The sequence below is a fragment of the Chionomys nivalis genome, chromosome 10, assembly GCF_950005125.1.
Source record: "Chionomys nivalis chromosome 10, mChiNiv1.1, whole genome shotgun sequence".
NCBI lineage: Eukaryota > Metazoa > Chordata > Mammalia > Rodentia > Cricetidae > Chionomys > Chionomys nivalis.
The window spans coordinates 24393306-24417191 of record NC_080095.1 but is presented as its reverse complement, the minus strand read 5'-3'; the positions used below and the strand labels follow the sequence as shown (position 1 = coordinate 24417191).

At 43.2% G+C, this 23886-nt stretch overlaps 1 protein-coding gene across 2 annotated transcripts in view; it reads right to left on the bottom strand.

Moving 5' to 3' along the window:
• Nucleotides 1-13902, bottom strand: part of Btbd7 (BTB domain containing 7) — a 92825-nt gene extending 78923 nt beyond the window's left edge. Inside the window, exon 1 of one of the 2 annotated variants that reach the window (XM_057782704.1) lies at nucleotides 13717-13902. The gene's annotated coding sequence lies outside the window, so the exon portion shown is untranslated. Of the gene's footprint in view, nucleotides 1-13161; nucleotides 13197-13716 lie in introns of those variants that run through there. The other variant, XM_057782705.1, reaches the window with a different exon arrangement.
• Nucleotides 13903-23886: the final 9984 nt, after the last annotated feature.

Genomic DNA, 23886 nt, shown 5'->3' with positions numbered 1-23886 from the left:
AGACTATCTTATTTAAAAAAAAAAGCTTCAATTAAGAGTACAGAATAAGGAATACAAAGATAGTTCAGTGGTTAGGGCAGAGGACCTGTGTTTGATTCCTAGCACCCACACCAGTCAGCTCATAACTATCTATAACTCCAGCTCTAGGGGATCCATCTCTGGTATCCACAGGCACCTACACACATAACCATATGCAGATACACACTCATACACATAATTAAAAACAAATTCCTAAAAAAAAATCACAGTGCAAATCTCTTGTTATAGATTCCATTTCCTGTTTATCCTGTACATGTCACATAGGCATAAATTATTTTAGTATTTATATTATTTATTTTGTGCATTCTACCATAAAAGGGTTAGTTTGGGAACTATTGGCCAGTTTTGGAGACCTACACATTATATAAAATCTGAGTACTAACTACATGGTTACATAAGTGTTGGGTCTTAATGATCTTTACAGTTGAATTAGAGAAAACAGAAATCTAAATAAATAATTGTATAAAGTTGAGCAATGGGATCAAGGCCATGAAAAGTACAGGCTGCAATAGGGAAGAATGACTAAGATATATTACTGACAAAAGAGGTAACACTGGGAATTAGAGCAGAGCAAGCAGTTGTGCAAATTAAGCAAAGGGGGTAGAGAACAGATGAGTCAGGTAGGATGTAGGCAAGACAGTGAAACCAGATGGTGTACATCCTGCAAAGGGCTGGGGTCCTCAAAGAGCTGCAACAAGCCTTTCCAGACTTAAAGGTACAAATTTTTCTAGCAAAGCCCAGTAAAAACCTACATAACAGTACTCTGTCGAAGATACTTTTTTTGTTGTTGTTTTGTTTTTCGAGACAGGGTTTCTCTGTAGCTTTGGAGCCTGTCCTGGAACTAGCTCTTGTAGACTAGGCCTGTCTTGAAATTCACTCTGTAGACCAGGCTGGTATTGAACTCACAGAGACCCACCTGTCTCTGCCTCCTGTGTGCTGGGATTAAAGGCGTGAACTACCATGGCCTAGTTTGGATCTTTGAGTTTGGGGCCAGCCTGGTCTACAGAGCAAGTTCCAGGACAGCTAGGGTTACAAAGAGAAAACTTGTCTGGAAAAAGCAAAAAACAAAAAACAAAATGCAGGAAAATGAATGGAACTAGAAAATACAATTAATGAGGTAAAAAGGCCCATAAAAACAAGCATTGCCCACTTTCCCTCACATGTGGATCCTAGCTACACATTTTACAGTAGTATGACTAGCATTACTGCGTGCTGGTAAAGGCTAAAAACTTGAAAGGGGCCATTTAGAGGGAGGGAGTGGGACTGGAACACATTGGACACATGCGGAAGGGGAAATACTGGGCGTATAAAAGTCTACCGAGGGAGGCAAGTGGAAGGATGGGAACCAAAACTATAGCTATAGAGAAACTTATTTTATAAGCTTATTGAAAAGCAATGGTACCCTCCATAATATATAATGCTTCTCCCAGAAGCCATGGGTGATTAAATAAAAATCCTAGTGCCAGGTATGAGCCACCTCTCAAGGAGATGTGACCAGTGAAGTCCCAGATGCTTCTGAAACAACATAGCCTATTGTCACGACTCCTGGTTGGTCATCAGAACTTTATAAGACCATATTGCTAAAAACACGGTATAGTTTAGTCAAAGGACATGGAAAAATCAGGCTGGAGCTGAGCTAGAAGTTTCTTCCCTATCAGCAAGCCTTCATGTTGTTAGAAAATTTTATGCAGGTTGCTGTGGGAGAAAGGTAATTAATCAACAGTTTTACTTAATGAAACTTCTCTATCACTAACAGGTGCTAACATTTGACACAAACTTATCTAGCTCTGCCCAAAACATTTTGCTTACAAGAAAATTTTCATGTCTAGTCTCAAGCAAGCAAAAAATAATTTAGGAAAGTCTAAGATAAGAATATTTAAGTTTGTTTCTAGTACTTATTTAATAAAATGCTGATAGGCCGGTAGCCAGGCAGAAAGTATAGGCAGGGCGACCATGCAGGAAGTAGAGGGGGAGGGGATGAGAACAGGAGAATTCTGGGAAGAGGATTCTGCAGTCTGCATTGTGACCCAGCAAAAGAAGAAGCAAGATGTGACTGCCTTGCCAAATAAGGTACCGAGCCACGTGGCTAACACAGACAATAATGGGCTAATATAAGTTATAAGAGTTAACAAGAAGTCTGAGCTACTAGGCCAATCAGTCTATAACTTAAAAAAAAAAAAAGAAAAAAAAAAGAATGTTTAAGAAAGTGGTGGCACATGCTTTAATCCCAGCACTCAGGAGGTAGAGCAGGTAGTTCTCTTTAAGTTCAAGGCCAGCCTGGTCTACAAAGCGAGTTCCAAGACAAACAGGGTTACAGAGAAACTCTGTTTTGAAAAAACAAAGAGAATATCTAAGTCTTACAAAGCATATCACAAAATTCTCTAAAACAACCCATAAATTATCCTAGCTAGCACAGACCTAAATACAATTTGAAAGCACATATTATCCAATATATATAAAAATCAAAACATTACATTGTACCTCCTAACCATATTAAATATTATGGCTTTTTCTTGTTCCTTTTTTTAACATTGAAAAAAAAAAGACATAATACTGACGGTCAAGCTACTGCTGGGGCCATACTGATCTTGGGAAGCCTATGCTGCCACCCTGGGCCATGGTGACGTCAGGCCCAAGCTGCTGCTAAGGGTCTGTGGTCCTGTTGCCGCTGGGTTCTCTGTTAATGTCCATAGGCTGTGTTACCATAGAAAACCATAGGAACAATGCTTGTTGAAATCTGAGGGCAGTGCTGAGGGGGCCCTGCCCTTCACTGATTCTGAGATAGTTGGCCCTGCCCCTTGCTGGTCACAGAAGGAAAACAGCCTCCCTTAAAAGAGATGGCTCTACCCCTCACCAAAGGCATCGGTGGGCGGGCCCAATGGCAAAAGCTTAGGAGAGCTGACTCTGCCCCTCGCCAAAGGAGGACGGTCCCACTGATGTGGATTGACTACCCAGGCCTACATCTTGGGCTTTGGGTTGGGCCACCCTAACATCTACCTGCTAGAGTGCATGAAGGGGCTGGTCCTGCTGAAAGATACCCATAGGATTTCCATGTCTCGGGGCAACGGCAAGATATCCAAGAGGAGTTTCGGTGAGGGTCCAGTACTGATAGTGTGTGTGCCAGAGGCCAGAGGCCTTGAACCAGATCAATGTCTGATTGCAATGAACATTTGCAAGCGGGGCTGACTGGATGAAAGGGTATACACTGCAGCAGCTCCCAGTACCACTAAAACGAATGAGGAGCAAGGTGAATTTTTGTTTATTCTGTTTTTAATTATTTTTATGGAGGGAGCTTCTTCTTGGGGGGGGGGCACTCCAGGGGTGAGGGGCAGATATGGAGGGACTCAGAGGTAAGCAGGGCTGGGGTACATGATTTGATTCCCAAAGAATCAATACATATATGACTATAAGACATAATAGGGACTAGGGAGATGGCTCAGTCAGAAAGGACCTGACTTCTACTCACCTATGCCTTTTTTTTTTTGAAAGTCAGATGTGATAGACTATGCTTGAAATTCCAGCACTAGAGAGGCAGAGACAGACAGATATAGCTTAATTGCTGAGATTCCCCCACTGTCTCAAAGAAGGAACAATATCTCTTATGGAACAATACTTGAAATCTGGGTTTCATACACATGTATGTGTACAAACACACATATATGCACATACACACAATATATTTGAAGTTAGTTCTGGCATGTAAGTCTCCCAATTAAAAATGGTAAGAATAGTACAATAATAGAATTTAACATTGCTCCATTCATAAGAACTATGACAAAATGAGATCCACACTTTCTTTTTTAAAAGAGACATGAGAAGCTGGGCGGCGGTAGTGCACACCTTTAATCCCAGCACTTGGGGAGCAGAGGCAGGCAGATCTCTGTGAGTTTGAGGCCAGTCTGGTCTACAAGAGTTAGTTCCAGGACAGGATCCAAAGCTACAAAGAAACCCTGTCTTGAAAAACCACAATAAATAAATAAATAAATAAACAAACAAATAAACATGAGAGATAATTTCTCTAAGATTTATTTTATTTTTAAATAGTTATGTATGTGTATGTATGCGTGTGTGTGTGGATGTGTGCATGTGGGTGCCTGCAAAGGTCAGAAGAAAGCATCAAATCCCAGGAAGTGGATTTACAGGTAGTGGTAAGCTGCCTGATGTGGGTGCTGGGAACCAAACTCTGTACTTGCTTTTAACTGCTAATAGAAAATACACATTTTCTATCTAAGTGAAAATATCTAATCAGGCATAGTAGATTCACATAGGTAATTCCAGCATTTGGCAAAAGGACTGCTCTGAGTTCAAGGCTAGCCTCGATTACAGAGTGATCTGTCTCAAAATATAAATTCCATGTAATAATTAAGAGCCAGCAAACAGTATCTAGTCTAAATTTTCCATTTTACCTGGATTTAAAAATAATAACATACTTTACATTTATTTTAAACTTGCTTACACAGCACTAATATAGCTATCGTGTTACTTTATCCTATCAGTTCACTTGCTGGATATCTATTACAAACAGACACTACACTATGTTCTATATACTTTAAAGTCGGACACATCAAGTGAGTAATTACAATATGCTATGATATGGATGGGAGAGAGGACTCAAGTGCCAACAAAATTGGTTATTGTTGGTAGAGGTAACATAACTAGATCTTGAAAATAGAGTACTGTACCAACCAGAATATTTTTTAATTCCAAGGAGCTGATTTAAACAAATTTATGGCTGAAGAAATGGCTCACTGGTTAAGAGCACTCACACGCTGCTTTTCCAGAGGAACTAGGTTTCGTTCTCAGTACCCACATGGTGGTTAACCAACTCCAGTTCGAAGCCCTCTTCTCGCCTGTGCATGCATACAATACACAATATGTACTCAAACCCACCCATATACATATATACATACATACTTTATAAAACCATGAGAAATTTATCGAGAAATGCTGTATTAAGTAAGGCCCAGTATATGATATGACTAAGTGATGCCACCAAGGACTTAAGGTTCCTTCTTCTAACTTTGATCTGATATCTTCAGGGGATGTTTTATCCCCTGTGGTTAGAGGACAAATGCCAGTAGCAATAGTGGCCTCATTGTTCTCTTGGTCTTGAACACAAAGGGAAAGAAGAACCATTTTCTGCAGAAATAATCTGTCTCCTTCAGTTCAACCTGACTGGGACAAGTAACAGATTACAAGGGAATGCAATGAGCTGATTGGTTTAGACTAATCAAAACTAACCTTGGAGTTGGTGATAAATCATCTGAGTGTCTCATATTTATGAATAAAAGCATAATTGTCAGGAAAGGAGATGGATGGTGGGCAGCTAATAGAGTTGATGACAAAGAATAAGGAAATGCCAAGCACTTGGATAAACACATGAAAACCACAGGCAGAAGCACAGGAAACAAGAAACATCTTGGTTCAGTTGGAGCAATGGGAAATGTAAGATCAGATACACCCTGTACTTTTTTTTTTTTTTTTTTTGAGTTTGGCCTTTATCCCACAAGACAAGATGAAGTTAACTGATTTTCTTTTAAGTAGAAACAATTAGGTTTTCCAGGACTGTGGAAGTATTATCAAGAATAGCCTACAGTTGGAAAGATGGCTCAGTGTTTAAGTGAATGTAGGTAGCTCTCAACCACTTCTAACTCCAGTTCCAGTGGGATCTGTTACCTCTGGCCTCTGTTAGTACCTGCAGTCATGTGCACATATCTCCACAAACATCCACATAATGAAACGTAAATTTTAAAAAATTGCCAGAGATAGGGAAGAGCAGGAAAAAAAGAAAAAGGAGCACAACCTCAGCTAGAATCTATTCAACGAAAGTCCAGACTGGTAAGGGGAGAAATGGGAAAAAATAGGACAGGATTTAACATCCATACAAGTGGAAAACCCAGGCAAGACAATTCTATATTTTTTTGTTTGTTATGTTTTTGAGACAGGATCTCACTCTGTATCCTTGACTGGCTAAGAACTTAGTATGCAGAACAGGACTAGCTTGTAAGTTATAGATATCTGCCTGCCTCTGTCTCCTGAGTACTGGGATTACAGGTGTACGCCGCCATATCCAGCCCTATTTTTTTAAAACTGTATTTCTATGTGCACTTCTGCATTCTACAGTACACGTTGGGGTCAGAGGACAGCTTGTGGAAATCACTTCTCTTCCTCTAACATGAGGATCCCAAGGATTCTCATCAAACTCAAACCATCAGGCTTAGCAGCAAGTTTCTTTACCTGCTAAACCATCTTGTTGGCCCCTATTTCTTTTATTACGAGAGAAAATTAACCCTCAAACAGATCAGACAACTTACAGTGATACAAGTCTAGTGCAGTAATGTACATTTACAGTCTAACTACTGAGGAGGCTGAAGCAGGAAAATCACTTGTGCCCATGAAATCAAGAGGGGCCTGGGTCACAGTGTGATGCAATCAAAAACAAAACAAAATCATAAGACTATAAATTGCAGTCAGACTGTAAACAGAAGTTTGGTGCCCAAAGTCAGTGTTTTATTTTAGCACAAACAAACATGAAATGTAATGTTTCACGAATAAGCTTGATAGTGGCTTGCACCCATAATCCCAGCACTTGGGAGGCTGAGGCAGGGGTTAGAGGCCTTCACTAGTTAGAGGCCAGCTGGGCTACACAGTGAGTTCCAGGACAGCCTGGGGGTACACAGCAAGAGCCTGGCTCAAAACAAAAAGTCATGCAAATAAACCCAGCACTGACATATCATTCTGCCAACAACACCACAATTTTTTTATTTACCAGGAAAGACACTCTTGCAGAACCCACATTAAAAAAAAAAAATACTAGCTAAAATAATAAATCTAGAATATAATACTATCTCACATAATAAATGCTGCACATACACAAAAAAAATTGTGCTAACATTTTCTCAGTGGAGCCTGGGCTAAGTGAGACACTGTCGCCCGTCCTGTCTACCCCCACCACTCGGTGTGAGACACTCAACAGTAAAAGATTGAAAACTTCCCCTCTAATATCTAAGCCCTACAACAACCTAAGTAAGTCCATTTCCACGACTTTTCGTCAACACAAGCACTAAGAACTCTAGTTGAGCAGTAAGACAAAGACTAAATAAAAGGCATTCAAACTGGAAAAAAAAAAAGACGTAAATTGACTGCTTTTAGATGACTTGATGTTATCTGCAGAAAAGAATCATACATCCTCCCACCCCCTTCAAGAAACAAACCAAGTTAGAATAAACACAACAAAGCTATAAAATACAAAGTCAATAAAATTGAGATGTATTTTTATATACTAAAAATAAATAATCAAAAAATGAGCCTGGTATGATGGTTTAAACCTAGAATCCCCACACTTGGGAGGTGAATATGGGAGGATCACAGCACAAATTCAAGAGCAGCCTAGTCTGATCTATACAAGGCAAGTTACAGGCCATCCAGGACTACATGGTTAAGTCCTGTCTCAAAACAACAACAACAACAAAATTAACAAATACAAATAAAGTAGACATTAACAATTCTATTTACAACAGCATTGAAAAAGAATACTCAGGAACAAACACCAGCTTGATGAAAGACTTTGACACTGAAAACTGAAAACTACTGCTGAAAATACTTTTTCCTTAGTCCATGTGTGAAGCAAGAGAAAGAAGAGACAAGCATGGTCCATGGGGAAGAAGGAGAAAAGCTGAGCATGGGCATACCTATAACTCCAGCACTTCCAGGCTAGAGACAGACGGTCAGGAGTTCAGGGTCAGTCTGGACTACATGAGACTTTGATAGAAAAAAGGGGAAGGGACAAGGAAGAAAAGAGGAAGGGAAGGAAGAACAAGGCTGAAATGCAAATGAAAGATTTAAAATTGTTAAAACATTAAGTTTAAGCTTGGCAGTGGTGGCACATGCCTTTAGTCCCAGAACTCAGGAGGCAGAGGCAGGAGAATGTCTGAGTTTAAGGCCAGCCTGGTCTACAGAGCAAGTTCCAGGATGGATAGGCTTCACAGAGAAACCGTCTCAAATAAATACCACCCTCCCTCAAAAGGAAAAGAGTTGGTCATGGAGGGTAAAAGTTATTGCCACCAAGCCTACGGACCTAAGTTTGATAGCTATAATCCACAAAGTTGGAAGGAAAGACCCAATTTCCACAAGTTGCCCTCTGACTTCCACAGGTGCAAAAGAGCACTGACGCACATGTGCACTCACAGTTTATACACACAATCACACACATACAATAAATAAGGGCAGAAAGTTAGTAATACTCAAAAGCAATTTACATATTTAACAGAACAACAAAATTCTAATAGTTTTCATTAGAAAAATCACTTTAAAATTTCTATAGCATCTCAAGGGATTTCACCACAAAACAATCATAAAAAAGAAGAAAGAAGAGGATCATGTTTGTTGATTTTAAATCTTAAGTACAAAGCAGATATTAAAACAGCCTGAAAATAACATAAACAGACCTAGAGAACCCCAAAATAAAATCTAGTGTTTATGCTTCAATGTCCTATCTTCCTCCTTCCCTTCTCCTCTTTCTCATGGCCTTGTACACACTAGGCACATTTTTACAAACTAAACTACATTCCCAATCCCTCAAATGATTTTCATTAAGGTGCTAAAGCCATTGAACTGGGAAAAATGAACAGCTATACTTAAAAAGATAAACAGAGTATTTGAAACTATAAAATTCTTAGAGGAAAATAAAAGAAAACCTTCATGACACTGGATTTGGCAACAATTTCCATATAAGACAACAAAAGAAAAACGAGATAAGCAGGAATCCATCATAGTTAAAAACTTTTTAATAGGCTACAGATGTTGCTTGGTAGTAGCAGACCATGGGGTTTGCATCCCAACACCAAAGGGGGAAATTTTATTTTTTTTTTAAAGTTTTTGATAGGTGTGGTGATACATGCCTGCAATTCCACAGTTTGGGAAGCACAGAAAGAAAGGTCATTAGCTCAAAGACCAGGTGGATCACATAGCAAGGCTATGTCTCAATAACAAACAAATAAGCAATTTTTTTGGTATCAAAGGAAGAAAAGGCAACCCATTGATTAGTAGAAAGTATTTTCATTCTGCTATAGGTGTTATGCCTGACCTGAGTTTGAATTCAATCTCCCCCAGGCCCTCAGGAGAGACCTCTATATACATATTGTGGAATGTGCACAAGCATGCTAGCACATACACACAAGTGTATGTAAACATACAAAATAAATGTAATTTTACAAAATTATGTCTGATACCAATATTCAGAAGAACCAAAGAACTCCTACAATTCAACAAACAAATAGAACTTGATTTAAGAAATAGGCAAAGGAGCTGAGCATGGTAGTCTATGTCTGTTACTCTAGCACTAGGAAAGATAAGTGTTTTGATGATAGCCTGGACTTCAAGACCTCTCTCAAAAACCCAAAGGGGCAGATGAGGTGACAAGCTACAATAAATAGAGGAAAAGATATTCATCACTAACCATTAAGTAAATGCAAGTTAAAACACAATGATACCGCCGGGCGGTGGTGGCGCATGCCTTTAATCCCAGCACTCGGGAGGCAGAGGCAGGAGGATCTCTGGGAGTTTGAGGCCAGCCTGGTCTACAAGAGCTAGTTCCGGGACAGGCACCAAAGCTACAGAGAAACCCTGTCTTGAAAAACCGAAAAAAAAAAAAAAAAAAAACCAAAAAAACCCACAATGATACCACATCCACTCTTTGGGATGGCTTAGCATAAAAAGAGGGGAAAGCCTTCATACATACACACACACACACACAAAAAAAACACACATACACAGACAAACACCAGGACACGATCTTTATGATTACTGGTGGAAATGTAAACTTTCTTGGGCTTGATAAACACCCAAAATAAATGTCTTGAACAGGTCATTTTTACATCATGTTCACACGTTCACAGCAGTGTTATACATAGAGGGAAGCAACTCAGGTGTCTGAGGACAGATGAATAAACAAAACACAGTGTATACTTAGAATGAGTTGTTCAGCCTCAAAAAAAAAGGGGGGGGGAATTCTGACACTGTACAACATGAATGGACATCAATCCAGTCGCAAAAAGACAAATACTTATGATTCTATGATTACATTCTTACCTAGTCAAAGTTATAGACACAGTTAAATAATGAATTTCAGTGACTGAGGTTAAACATGTTAGTGTTTAAAAGAGTACAGATTCTCAAGTTTAGGAAGATGAAAGAATTTAGCATGCAAGGAGCCTTGAGTTCAATTCTTGGTACTAGGCGAGAAAAAGAATTCTGCCAATTGGGCCATCAACATCATTCACCAGATAAAGGTGCCAGTTGCACAAACCAGTGTAGCCAAGTTCCACCCCTGGGACATACACAGTGGAAGGAGAAAACTCTCACAATAGTTCACTGACTTTCACCTGTGATCTTTAACTGTATATATATATATATATATATACAATAAAAATACATAAAATCTAGTAAAAAGAACTTTTGTTTTTTTTTTTTTGTTTTTCGAGACAGGGTTTCTTTGTGGCTTTGGAGCCTGTCCTGGAACTAGCTCTTGTAGACCAGGTTGGTCTTGAACTCACAGAGGTCCGCCTGCTTCTGCCTCCCAAGTGCTGGGATTAAAGACCTGCGCCACCACTGCCCGGCAGAACTTTTTTTTTTTTTAGTGCTGGAGAGGTGGCCCAGTGGTTAGGAGCACGTGTTGCTCTTCCAAAGGACCAGAGTTTGAGTCCCAGCATCCGTATCAGGTGCTCACTACAGCCTGTAATTTTAGTCCAGAAGAATCAGAAATATCTAGCCTCCACAAACACCTACCTGCCCTTATAAAGCACAGAGACAAACACAAATTAAAAACACACACACAAAAAAAATTAAAAACACACACATATACACACACACACATATGTATACACATAATTTTAAAAGGTAATTCTGCAGATGGCAGCAATAATGACTGTACAACAATGTAAATGTGTACAGAACTGTACAATTACCGTTAAGATGATAAATTTTATTACATATATCTTACCATAGTAAATGTATATGCACACATACATTATCTGCTAGGTACCCTTCTGACTTTACCCTATCCAGCTCAATGGTAGAACATCCTTGGGTTTGATCTCTAGCACTACAGGAAAACAATTTTGAGGTAAACTTTGCTGGGTATGGTGGCACACACCTGCAATCTTAGCATTTGGGAGGCAGAGTAACAGTTCTCTTTTAGGATCCCATCTGAGTCAGGTAACTCAACAGCTAGCTACTGTCTTCCTGGTCTGGTTCATTTTATAACAAACAACTTATAACTTATAACAAACAATATCTTTAAAGGTTTGTTATAATTTGCATAAAAGAAAAATTCAACTCTCAACTTGGCCATAAAATCGTTTTACAGAGATAACCTTCTGGCTGCCTGTAGTTTCCTATGGAAAACATCCCCCCAAGAAACTCTACTGTCGCCGGGCGGTGGTGGCGCACGCCTTTAATCCCAGCACTCGGGAGGCAGAGGCAGGCGGATCTCTGTGAGTTTGAGACCAGCCTGGTCTACAAGAGCTAGTTCCAGGACAGGCTCCAAAACCACAGAGAAACCCTGACTCGAACAAAAAGAAACTCTACTGTCTGCTCATTTGTCTCCCTCCATTCCCTTTCCCCAGGGCTGATCTCCAATTTATACAATTGCTTTTTTCTCACAAACTGCTCCAATCTCTCTGTAAACACAAACACTCAAGAGCCAGCTCAAGTTTCAAGTGTCCCAGGAAGTTATTTAGACTCCTAAGGCTCTGCTAGAACTTCCTCTACCCCGAACTCCCACAGCACTGTATTAGAACTCACTAGATTGGCTTCTATACTCATGTTAGTGCAACTTTTTCCAATAAGAGCCTCGAGGCAAAGTCTATTATATATTAATTTTTTCACTTCCTCCCCCAGCTCTGGGATAATTCAAACACAAAGCAGACCTTCAATAATCACTTGAGTAATCTGAGCTCAGTGACTAAACTATGAAAACAGAATCACTTGATTCTGTTGTATTTTTGAAAGTTGACCCGTGACATACCATAAATAAAATTCTGTAGCCCAAAGAAAAGGCAGAAGGAAACTAGTCAGTATAACTTGAAAAACCACTGTGTTTTAAATCCTAAAGTTAGAGCCAGATATAAAGAACTTGAGATGCTCATCAGGTTGGGACGCAGATGCTATAGGAGTTAGGTTTTACAGAACAAAATATTGACCTCTGGGCTTTACTGAACTCATGCAAAAATGAGCCAGGCTATAATTTGATGAGAACCTAGTCATGAACCTAAGAAAACCTCAAATGAAATGTCACTCAATTTTTAATAAATATGGTGTGAGGGGGTGGCCTCTTTAGCAGTTATTCTGAGGTGGCTGCCAGGTTCGGAAAAGTGCTCATTTCCACTTTCAACTTTTTTGTGCAAAGGCCTAATGATTGGGATGCACATTGGCGGAAAAAGCAATCCACAGAGAGTCGGTAGCGCAGGAGCGGAGTGAAAAGAGCTTCCTCCATAAACCGTACCTAAGTATGCAGAAGCCTCGTTCCCAGCTCAGGTCTCAGCCATCCCTGGCTAAGACCCAAGGCAACTCACCTTTCGGGGTCCCCTTTCCCCACTTTAAAACACACCACCAAATCGCTAAAGGTTTCTCTGGCTCCAAAATCCCAAGACAAGCCTAATCGCAGCCGCTGTTCAGGATGGACGGTTCCCAGAACTTCCAGCCTTCCTGCCACACTGACAACGTGAGCATCTTTGAAGAGAAACGGATGCTACTCAGAGACAAAAGGGACTGGTGGCTGGGAGAGCTAATGAAGTGCCAAAGTGCCCCCTTGCTCGTTCCAGGCGAGATGCTTTAGCCTGCCCTGCGAACGAGGCCTGCTCCAGGGCACTTACTCTGCCTGCTGTTATGGGAGAGGCGCTGCGCTAGCTCCGAGCTCAGACAACACTCCGCGGAGTTTCTGCGAAGACGGCGAGAAAGTTCTCGCCCTGGAGGGTGAGAGTGAGTGCGAGTGCGTGCAAGGGAGTAAACCGCGGAGCAGAAGAGGGGGCCCTGGGGAGGCACGCCTTTCGCCCAGTACTCCCGGGAGCTCAGCCTCCGCTCCCCCCGGCCACAGCTCCATCTCGTCCTCCCACCCCCACCTACCTGTCAAAGCTCAACGCCAGTTTCGTTCCTTCCCCTCCAGTCACTCACCCCGGACGATTCCCCCCCCGCCCGCGGCGGGGGGCCCGCCCCGGGCCTGCTCCTCCCCAAGCTCCGGCCCTCGGGCCTCACGCCCACCCGTGCGCGGCCCCGCACCCCGGAAACAGGCGTCCGCGCCCGGGAGCGGGTTCCCCAGTCCAGGGTGCGGCGGGTCCCGCCCCTCGAAGCCCAGTGCTGGGAGCCCGTCCCGGTGGCCACCAGGGCGGGGGTGACTGGGTGGGAGGGGCGTCCTCTCGCCCCGAGCGCCGCGCCTCCGCCTCGGCCCCCGGTCGGCGGCGCGCTGTCCGGCCCGCCCCTCAGGACGCTGGGACCGGCCCGTCCCGCGCCGGCGCGCTGGGCCCTAGACGGCCGGCTGGCCAGCGCCTCGGCGACCCCCGCGGCGCCCGGACTCAGCCGAGGCGCCACCACGCCCAGCCGGGGCCCCTTCCTCAGCCGGACGTCCCGCACCGCGCGGACACCGAAACGGCTCCCCAGCCTCCGACACCGGGGGACGCTCACCTCGGAGGCTCCTCCCGCCGCGGCTGCCGCTGGGACCGCTGCCGTCGCCTCCGCCGCCCCCAGCGCCGCCGCCCGCACTGGCGCCGGCCCCCGCGGCCATTCTCCTCTAGCCGCCGCCGCCCTCCCCTCTCCTGTCAGTGGCTTAGGCTCCGGGACTGCTCCAGGTTCCCCCTGTCGCCATTTTGACTCCGACAGGGAGCAGGAGGGGCTGGCTCCGGCGCGGCCCTGGCGCGCTTGCGCCGCTCTGCGGAGCCGAACGGCCCCGCCCGCCCCCGCTGTCGGCACGCCCCGGTCACGTGTCCCGACGTCGACGCGCCGGGAGGAGGGGCGCCGGGAGGCGCGTTCCCAGGGCTTCGGGCCAAGAGGCGTGTGCGCGCGCATTCTTCTGCCTAAGTCCGCCTAAGGCGGCTGCGAGGGGGCGCTGGGTACTTGTTGCAGCACCCTGCACCTACCTTGGCATTGTAGCGTTATTATTCGTTGTGTCTGAGTGGAATGATCGTCACTACGCACAGGAAAGCCAGTTCCACTGATTCATTTCCTTTCGGCGGCCGCCATCCACCGGGTGTTGGCATACAAAAAAAAAACAAAACAAAACAAAAAAAAAAAAACTGCGATCTGGAGGAAGACTCCTTCCTGGCTGACTTTGCGTTTCGGCGGCTTTTTTTTTGTCAAGAACTTCTTAAAACATTTTGCAGTCTTGGTACTTTCATAAGTAGTACCTTGCTTGTTACCTAGTAGGCGAGAAGAAAGACACTGGAAAGTTTGAACAACAAAGAACTAGGCTGGTGAAGCTCACTGTGCCCCCGTGGGAGAGCCAGATCTCTTCCATCAACAGCTCTTGTTTATGATTTTGCGATAATTCCAGCGATGCAGTCACAAAACCGACTTACATTAATGGAGTGTCCTGCAGTTTTCCAAACACAGTTAAATACATGGTTTCTGTCTGAACGCCCAAACCGCGCTTTGAGGTAGTTGGGACAAGCGTTATTACCACTGTTTTACAGCTAAGGAAGCGGGCAAGCCAAGACTAGAATCTAGGCTGTGTCCTCCAGGGATCTGTGTTTTTCGTCTTTCCCAAGTCTTTCCGAAGCAAGTTTCCTGCCACATTTCCTTTTGATGTTGTTAGATATATTTTTATGTATATAAATGTTCTGCCTGCATGTATGTGCCCAACCTTGCCTGCCTGGTGCCACTGGAATTATGGATGGTTGTGGAGCCACCTCTTGAGTGCTAGGGTTCCAGCGCAGGTCCTCTGCAAGAGCAGCAAGTGCCTAAATCATTGATCCATTTTTTTCTGGCCCCTTTATGGTTCTTTTGAAAGCATCTCAGTAAAAGCACCTGCGCGTAGTTCCTGAATAAACGGATTCTGTTTAGCCTATTTCACTTCTTAGTTCCAGAATAATATTTTAAAGATGTAACTGGCCCCTAGTTAGCACTTTCACTTTCTTAACTATATAATACATACATACATACATACATACATACATACATACATACATGTGTGTGTGTGTGGTGTGTGTGCGTGTGTTGTGACCTGTATGTAGCTCAAAGTAAACTTTGGCTTGCTGAAATTATCCTTGAACTCCTAGTCTTTCTAGTTCCATCTATAGGGCGATGGGACTACAAGAGTGTATCATGGGTCCAGAAATCCACTTTCCTTGATGAATTACTTCCTTCTGTTGACTAAATGCAACATTTCTGATGTATGGGTCATGATGGAGAAGTTACAGTTAATGAAATTTGATCCAATAAATGTATCCTTACTCGGTTTTCTGGGAGGTGGATTTGAAACTTGCTCTGGAGTTTCCATGTGCTTGACTCTCTATTAATAAACACCATGTTTGTTTGGTTTGGTTTTTCCAGACAGGGTTTCTCTGTGTAGCCTTGGCTTTCCTGGAACTCTGTAGACTAGGTTGGCCTAGAGCTCACAGACACCCACCTGCCTCTGCCTCCCCAGTGCTGGGATAAAAATGTGCACCACCACACCCGGCAAATACCGTATTTTGCAAGTCATTTCCCCCTTGTGATTGGCATATTTTGTACAGGGAAAAATGGGTGTGGTTTAGGTAAAAATGGCAAGCTTTAAAGGATAAAAACAATGAAATTTTGTCATGGGATTGCTTTTCGGTTTTCTTTCTGTTTTATGGTAAAAAAGGATTCCAACCCTCTGATATGTGTTCTGGTTTTGTTTTGTTGAATATTTGGTGTATGTGTGTGTGTGAATGTGGTTATGCAGGTCTGAGGACACTCTCGGGAGTCAGTCTTCACTTTTCACTTTGAGACAAGGTCTCTCTCTTTTCATTTTTGTTCAGCTGACATTTGAGCTTCTCCTGTCTCTGCTTTCATCTCCCCATAGTATCACTGAGATTACAGATGAAGACACTGTGTGCAGACTTGCTTGGGTGGTGGAGATTTGAATTCAGGTCCTCACAGTCGAATGTCAAACACTTTACCCACTGAACTCTGTCTTCCTAACCCTTGTTTTTAAAAGGTATTTTGATCTTTATTGTTTTAGAGATTTGGTAAAGGTCATAGATTGTTTTTTTGTCAACTTCAAGTGGAAGAACTTCTATTTCTCTGAATATTTTCTTGAATTTTTGAGGTTTTCTTGCATTGATTCATTAACTCTTTTCTTTCAAGAAAGAGTTCTTCCTGGACTTATTAGTTTACCTTTTCTTTTTGTACTCTCTACGTCGTCTCTATTCTAATCTTTGAAGAGCTGGAGATTGGTCTTTTTGACATTAAGATAGCCCATACAGGTAGATCCGCTCCACCCTGGCCAAATGGTCAGGAAATTCAAGCAAACACCTGTTTATTTTATTGAAATAGGAGGTTTGACCTTGAGAATGGCTGCCTTCAGGAGACTTGGTCTTGGATAGATTCACTGCCTAAACGACAGAATGCTAATGACTTGATGTCTCCAAGTATTGAAGCAAATAACTGTTCTAGTTGTCCTTTGTATCATGTTACAGCAGTCTGTTGTCTTTTTTCCCTTTTTGTATTGGGGTAAAAAAGTATATGAAAAATAAACGTGGGTGTATTTCAGCATTCAGTATTCCCTGAGTTGCCCTCCCTTCACTATTCTAAGTCTCAGTGATTCTTTCTTACCTCTATTCCTCCCACCTAACGTTTTTCTAGTCCTCAAGCCCCCACCCTGGTGAGCGGTATACTTGTTGAAGCTGGCGCCTGACACACCCCTAATATCTGACTCCAGGTTATTACTGTTATGGTAAAACGCTGCAGGTGCCAGAGTGGCGGCAGTGGGGCCACGAGACCACGGCGGGTGACAGACAGAGACCTATTAGGCACACCATGCAGAGAAAGTGGCTATTTATTAGTGGGTTATGGAGGGGAAACAGAAAGGGTGGAAGGGGAGAAGTAGGGAGAAGGGAGAGAGGCAGAAGCTGCCTCTTCAGGAGAGAGATGGAAAGGAAGGAACTCAGGCTAGAAGAGAAAGAAAAATTTGCTTGCCTCAGCGTGTGTGTGTGTGTGGGGGGGGGTGGGCAGAGCTTGTCTCTTATAGGGACAGGACAGACCATTACAATTATTATTAAGAACAATTAGAATTTGTGCTACAGTTTTCCTTAACTAAGAGAAGAATACATGCACATTAGGAGAGAAGGAAGATCAGAGACGGAAACAGAGAAATTGAGAGAAAAGCAATGACAACATTTTAACATTTGTGCTTAGATGGCTCCAAATCTACCCCCCCCCCCAATTTTATGTTTTTGGAAGCTATTATGTGCTCCTGACTCCTCATTTCATCTCCTGCTAGTTGGAAGTGGATAAAAACAGTGGGTCTCTGTTGCTTGCAATCCAGAGGTCTGAGTTCACAGCCAATTCTTCCTCCTCCCCCCCTCCCTCCCTCCCTTTCTTCTCCTCCTCTTCTCAGAGTCCCATTTATGTGGTCACCAAAGTTGAAAACCTGAGACATTTGCTTCTGTGAATTCCATTTTCTATTACCCCAGGGTCTTGTGTTTCTTTTTCTTGTATTTTGTGGTGTGCGTGTGCGTGCACGTGTGTGTGCACATGTATGTAGGTGCATACATGCCACAGTATGCATGTGGAGGTCAGCAGACAGCCTGAGGGTTTCCGTTCTCTCCCTCCACCATGTGGTCCTAGGGGTCAAGCTCCAGTTGACTAGAAGCACTTTTACCCAGTGAGCATCTCTCCAGCCCGAGCTCCTGTATTTTCTCCCCAATGTACTTGCTTTTCTGCCATTCATAACAGTCCACTGAAGCCCCTTCTCAAACCCTTTCCTGAAGTCTGCTATGGTAACATTGTTTTTAAGTCTAATAGCAAGGCCAGTTGTATTTCCTACAATTGTTTTGCATATGTTACTGCTTCCACACATTTCTTTCAAACTTCCTGGAGTCTAAATGGTGAGAACTTAAATACGTATGCCAAAGTGTCAGGAGCTGGAAAGATGGCTCAGCAGTTATGAGGACTGGCTGCTCTTCCAAAGGTTCTGGGTTGGATTCCCAGCACACACAAAGCAAGCCACTCACAAACATTTGTAATTCTAGTTGCATGGGATCTGATGTCCTATTCTGACCTTCATGAGCACCAAGCATGCGTGTAGTGCACATGCACACATGCGGGCAAAAGTCGTACACATCAAAGTAAATGAATAGGTCTTTAAAATTGTTTAAATGTCTAAACAATTGTTTAAATGTTTAAAAGGCAGTAATTCATGTTATAGTAATAAATTAACATTAATTTAATAAAACTTCTAGAAAATAATATTGGAGAATATCTTGATTGAGTTTGGAAAGAAGAGATTCTTTGCTTGAGATAGGATCTCATGTAGCCAAGGCTGGTCTCAAACTCTGTCTAGCCAAGAAGCTCTTGAACTCTTGATCATCCTGCCCATATTTTCTAAGAGCTGTTTTTTAATTTGAAGGACCAAAAAAAAAAAAAAACCCAAAAAAACCAAAAAAAACCCAAAGAAACCATAAATGTAAAGATAAGATTTATAGATTCAACTGTATTTAAATGTGAACTTCAGAGCAGGGTAGCACGGTGTCCATAATTCCAAACTTAGATGTGAAGGCAGAAGGACCAGAAATTTAGGAGTTCAAATCCAGCCTCCAGTCTGTAGTAGGTTCAGGGTCAGTGTGAACTACAGTGAGACTTTGTCTCAAAAACTAATAAACAAACAAACAATATACCTGTAATCCCAGTACTTGGGAGGCTGAGGCAGCAGGAGTTTGAGGCCAGCTTGGGCTACATAGTGAAATTTTGTTTATAAGTAGTGAGGTATAGCTCTTCAAAAATGTATAAAGGAGTATGAAAAGACAAGGCATGCAATGAAAAGAGATATTAGAGTTTATAACCGGAGGAAAGCTGAGAGTGTAGCTCAGCAGCAGAATGGTTCTCTAGCATGTGTAAAGACCCTGCATCCAGTCCCCAGCACACAAAAGCCTACTTAAAATGGAACTAATGAAGACTTGAAAAAATGAAGAATTCTAAATAAGAGAAATGAAGAGGGGCTCAAATATATTAATATAAAGGAAATACAAAATTGAGACATGTTAATCCTGATGCCTCAGATTGATTTAAGAAAACAAAAGAAGACCATTTGGCAGGCAAGATGACTCCGGAGGTAAAGATTCTTGCCACCAAGCCTGAAAACCTGAGGTGCCCAAGAACCTGTGTTCGAGTCCCAGAATTTAGGTGGTGCAAGGAAGGAACTGACTCCCCCATAAGTTGTCCTCTGACTTCCACACACACCCTACCCTGTGACATGTGGAATACCACACACACACACACACACACACACACACACACACAAATGAATAAAAACAAAAAGGTAAATAAACATTAAAATATAAATCTAGCTGTGAGTTGAGTCCAAGGCTAACCTGTGCTATAGTGAGATCTCAAGAAAAAAAAAAGAAAGAAAAGAAAAAGGAAAAGGCAATTTTCACTGTGAGGGTTGATTAGGATGTGAACTTAGAACTTTCTTTTTCTTTGCTGCTGGTGTGGGAGTGAAAATAGAAAAACCACTTAGGAAAGCACTTCAGTCTTGCCTAGGAAGGATGAAAACTCGTTTGTGCTACCACACCACTAAGATCAGAAGGCCCAACCTCTCTAAAGATACTTAGCTCGTACTTAGTGATTAGGCAAAGTTTATTTGAGATGTATGGTAATTTCATAATGAGTGCCTATTAAAGTTATTCTCTAATGTGTTTGTCTCTTTAAATGATTAAAGATAACACGGCCTAGCAATGAGCCAGCTGATGATAGCTGTTGACCCCTACAGGTGGCGGCAGCAAAGCGAGTAGTTCCAAATCAGAGAAGGCTGGGAGCTGAGTGTCACTGTTGCTATTGTGGACCATGGTCCCTGAGTCCAGGACAACTGGGGACAAGAGTGTGGCTGCCCCTACAGGTGCACTGCGGTGGCTGTAGCTGCAGCAGAATATGGCAGCTGTCAGTCCGACACCTGCTTCTCGGAGCGCAGCTTGTTATCCTGCCAACTTTCTCTGTTTCATTGCTGTTCACGGAAACTTCAGTCCAGCCACGGATGCCCCAAAGAGACTTCTTCCTAGCACCAGAAATCGCCACAACAGTCATGTCCTCCTGCGTAATGACAGCTTTGCTTTGGGAAACTCGGCTTTACTCACTCCTGTCACGGCTCCGAGACTTCATCCCGCCGTTGACAGCTCCAGATGACCCTTAGGTGACCTTGTCTGCAAGGACTGCAGGTGTCTTCCTCCCCCTCAGCAGCTCCTGTCATCACAGCCCCACCTCCACCCATGACAGCTAATGTTGCAGTCTGAGGTCTCAGGAAAGCCTTTCTGAACGGTCTCAGTGTCTGCTTGTGGTGTGGCTCGAGCAGGAGCTGGCTGCCCCAAAGAGCAGAAAATTCTCTGGGCTGCCAGTTGCAGGCAAAGCCAGAAGCAGCAGCTAGAGGGCATCGGAAGAGTTCAGGGAGCAGCAGAGAGCTGGGAAGGAGAAAATACAGAGTGTGGAAGAGCTAAGGAAAGATACCAAGGAGAGGTGGAGATTACGGAGGGTGAAGGACTGTGGACTGGAAACTGCAGGAGGCAAGAAGCTGCAAAAAGCTGCCGGCCCCAGCTGCTGTGAGTTCCAGAGAACGGCCCAGTTACCCAGAGTAGCTAAAAGCTGAGGGCCTGGGCACTGAACGCACAGAAATGTAATTCTAGCTGCAATAAGCCTTAGACTTTGAAAGTCTAGAACCAGACATCTGTGAGTCCCCAGACTTAGCTGGCACAGGGGCTCGGGCTGCCCACCTTACTTCCGCAGAATCCAACAAAAAGAATGCTCAGCTGGTTGGTGATACAAGCTTTCCATTGTGGGGTCAGAATGTGGGAATGCCCACCGGCCTTGTCTCAGCCACATTCTCTTCTGCAAGGTGGTCCAACAAACTGTTAGAACCGTGAGATCGCCTTCTGGGGGTTAAATTCTCTGACCGAACCATGCTTCTAGCCTTTTTCCTTTCCCAGTTTGAGCCTCTCAGTAACATTTCAATTTCTCAGGCTTTATTGTTTTAATAGTCTGATACCGAAACTGAAGAACAAAAGTGCCTCTTTAGAATATTCAGTAGAAGAAGGATTGCAGGTGCCAGTCCATCTTGGGCTATATGGCTAGTTTCAGGACACGTTGACTTACATATCAATACACTCTCAAAAAGGAAAAAAAAAGTCCAAATGTAGTTCCGGGTAGATGATGAATGTCAGTTCTGAAACAAAAGGTGATATATGAAAACAAAAACTGTTTTTATAGTTTAATATATATTATATAGTTAAAATATAGATCTATTATATAGTTTAATAATCTATATGTATATAGATGTGCACACCCAAAATGAAGAAGAATATAGAACACCAAGACTGTCTTCTAAACTGCCTGAGGGTGCTTCTGCCTTGAGATTCTTTGTAATCACGGACCACAGCTTTTATTGGGTCTTTTTATATTATCATCATGCCTGCAACTCAAAAGTGTGTTACTGATGCTATTGGTTACATAACTTGGACGTTCCCCACCCTTGCAACTCGTCTGCCCTTCCTGCTTGCTTATCAGAGTCTCACTGTCCTTGAGGTCGCAGTTGCAAAGACAGACACAAACAGAGACAAAGAGAGGCATTTCGTCTCTCAAAGACATTTGCTCCTTGAGCAGAAATGAAAGGTGCATTTCTAGAGGACACAGTTCAAGATATTTGGACAGGAGGTAGCGCAGCGCTAATGTTGTTATATAATCTTCCAGAAGCCCACATCAGCTTATTAGAGAATGAACACTTTTTTTTTTAAAAAACACCACATTAAAAAAAGGTGAGTGGGTGAGGGTGTCTTTCATATTCATTGTATACACAGAGCCAGAGCTCTAGTTATGCCCTTTTATGTAACTGCAGCAGGAAGGCCCGCATTGTGGGTCACCGGGAGTACACTGACTCCGGACCCACTAAGCCCTTTATTGAAAATTGTAGCTGTCTGAGTTAGCAGTGCGGGCCTTTTGTGACTCGGAGAAATTAGACTGAGGGAGGTTGCTCGTACCTGTAATTTGAGCAGCTAAAGGAGCTGTCTCCTGGGGTGGGGGTGGGTGGCTGGGCGCTTAATTGTGTTGTGGCTGAATTTAGAGTCGGATTTACTGACACTGTCAAAAGTAATTTAAGTTCGTTGTTAGAGAGGAAGACTTAAAATGGTTGATTCTCCCAGCAGCTTTGTCGTGTTTCAAACTTCCCAAGGTTAGGATGAGTTCAGCCAGGTTTTCTGAATTAAACTCTTTCTCAAGTTCAGGTTGTTGTTCTTATTTTGCTTCATGTTTTGGTGGCTGTTTTTATTTTTTAAAGATTGAATCCTACTGTATTGCCCTGAATGACTCTGAATTCCTGAGCTTAAGCATTCTTCTGCCCCAGCCTCTTTATTAGCTGGGACTGCAGGAGCATGCTGGGACTGCAGGAACATGCTGCTGCCCCTAGCACCAGTGAGAAAAGAGAGTAGTATGGAGGTGGAGGCAGAGACATTAAAATTAGCATATGAGAAGCTGGAGAAACAGTTCAGAGCTGAAGAGTACTTACTTTTCTCACAGAGGACACAAGCCCAGTTCCAGTGCCCACCTCAGGAGGCAGCTCCTGTAACTCCGCTCTGTGGGATCTCTCTCCTGGCCTTCATGGGTACCCACCCACACATAGGTGCCCACAAAAATAAATGATTTTTGGAAAGATTAGCTTAGGAAAGAAACCATTGCAGAGGAAGACTGGACCTTTATCCCTCCACTGGCTACATGAAACCAGACAGAGCATGTGCAGAAAAAAATGAAGAGGCTCTAAATGACTTAAATGTCAGGGACTCTAGGCAGGGCCACTGAGCCTTTGACATTTCTCTAGAGCTGGCCTATTTCCAATGTGAAAAGGGCTTTTCTACTTTAATAAACTGTCTCTGTGTCTACCACGACCCTACATATCCCTGGACCAGTTCTTTGTTCCAGGACACACCAGCCTCCACCTTCAGGCCATATCCCATAGCCTGAATCAGGCCACATCTCCCTGCCATTCTCTAGGACAGAGAGTTAGAAATTGTCTGTGCTGGGACTTGACAGTTCTCAGTTTACGGTCCCTGGCTCCTCCACACTCCCTGTTACATATGCTACTGTGAACTAAACTAAGTGGCGTGAAACTTTTGCCACCAGGAAAGGCCATACAAGCCAGATCTTTCCTTTGTCCTGGGGATTGGTCCAAACTCGCCATCAGAAGCACTGGTTGTTCTGTCGGCTGCTTTCTGAAGCAGCTCCACTATTCCACCCCTTAGTTCTCTCATGGCTGCACATTTTGAGCCCTGCCCCCCACCCAGCTTCTCTCTAAGCTTCAAAGGGAAGTCTCTTATTCCCTTTAAGGCTTCTCCAAGTTTAGACTCTTCCATATTGTATTGAATTGTTTCTAATGCTCATCCTCCACCTGGAGACATGCACATGGCCTTGAGAGCCTTTTATTATAATAAACTTCATTCCTGAAGGGAATTGAGGTGTTAGTTTTCCTTTGCAGATTGACCACAGAGGCTTTTTCTTTTCTTTCTTTTTAACAAGAGCTTGAAAACTCCAGCAGGTGCCCCGTGAGAGGGCAAGTCAGTTTAAGAGTGTAGCCCCTGGTATGTGGATCTTGTTTCAGTAGAAGGTCACACACCCAAGATTGCATTGACAGCACAAACTGGA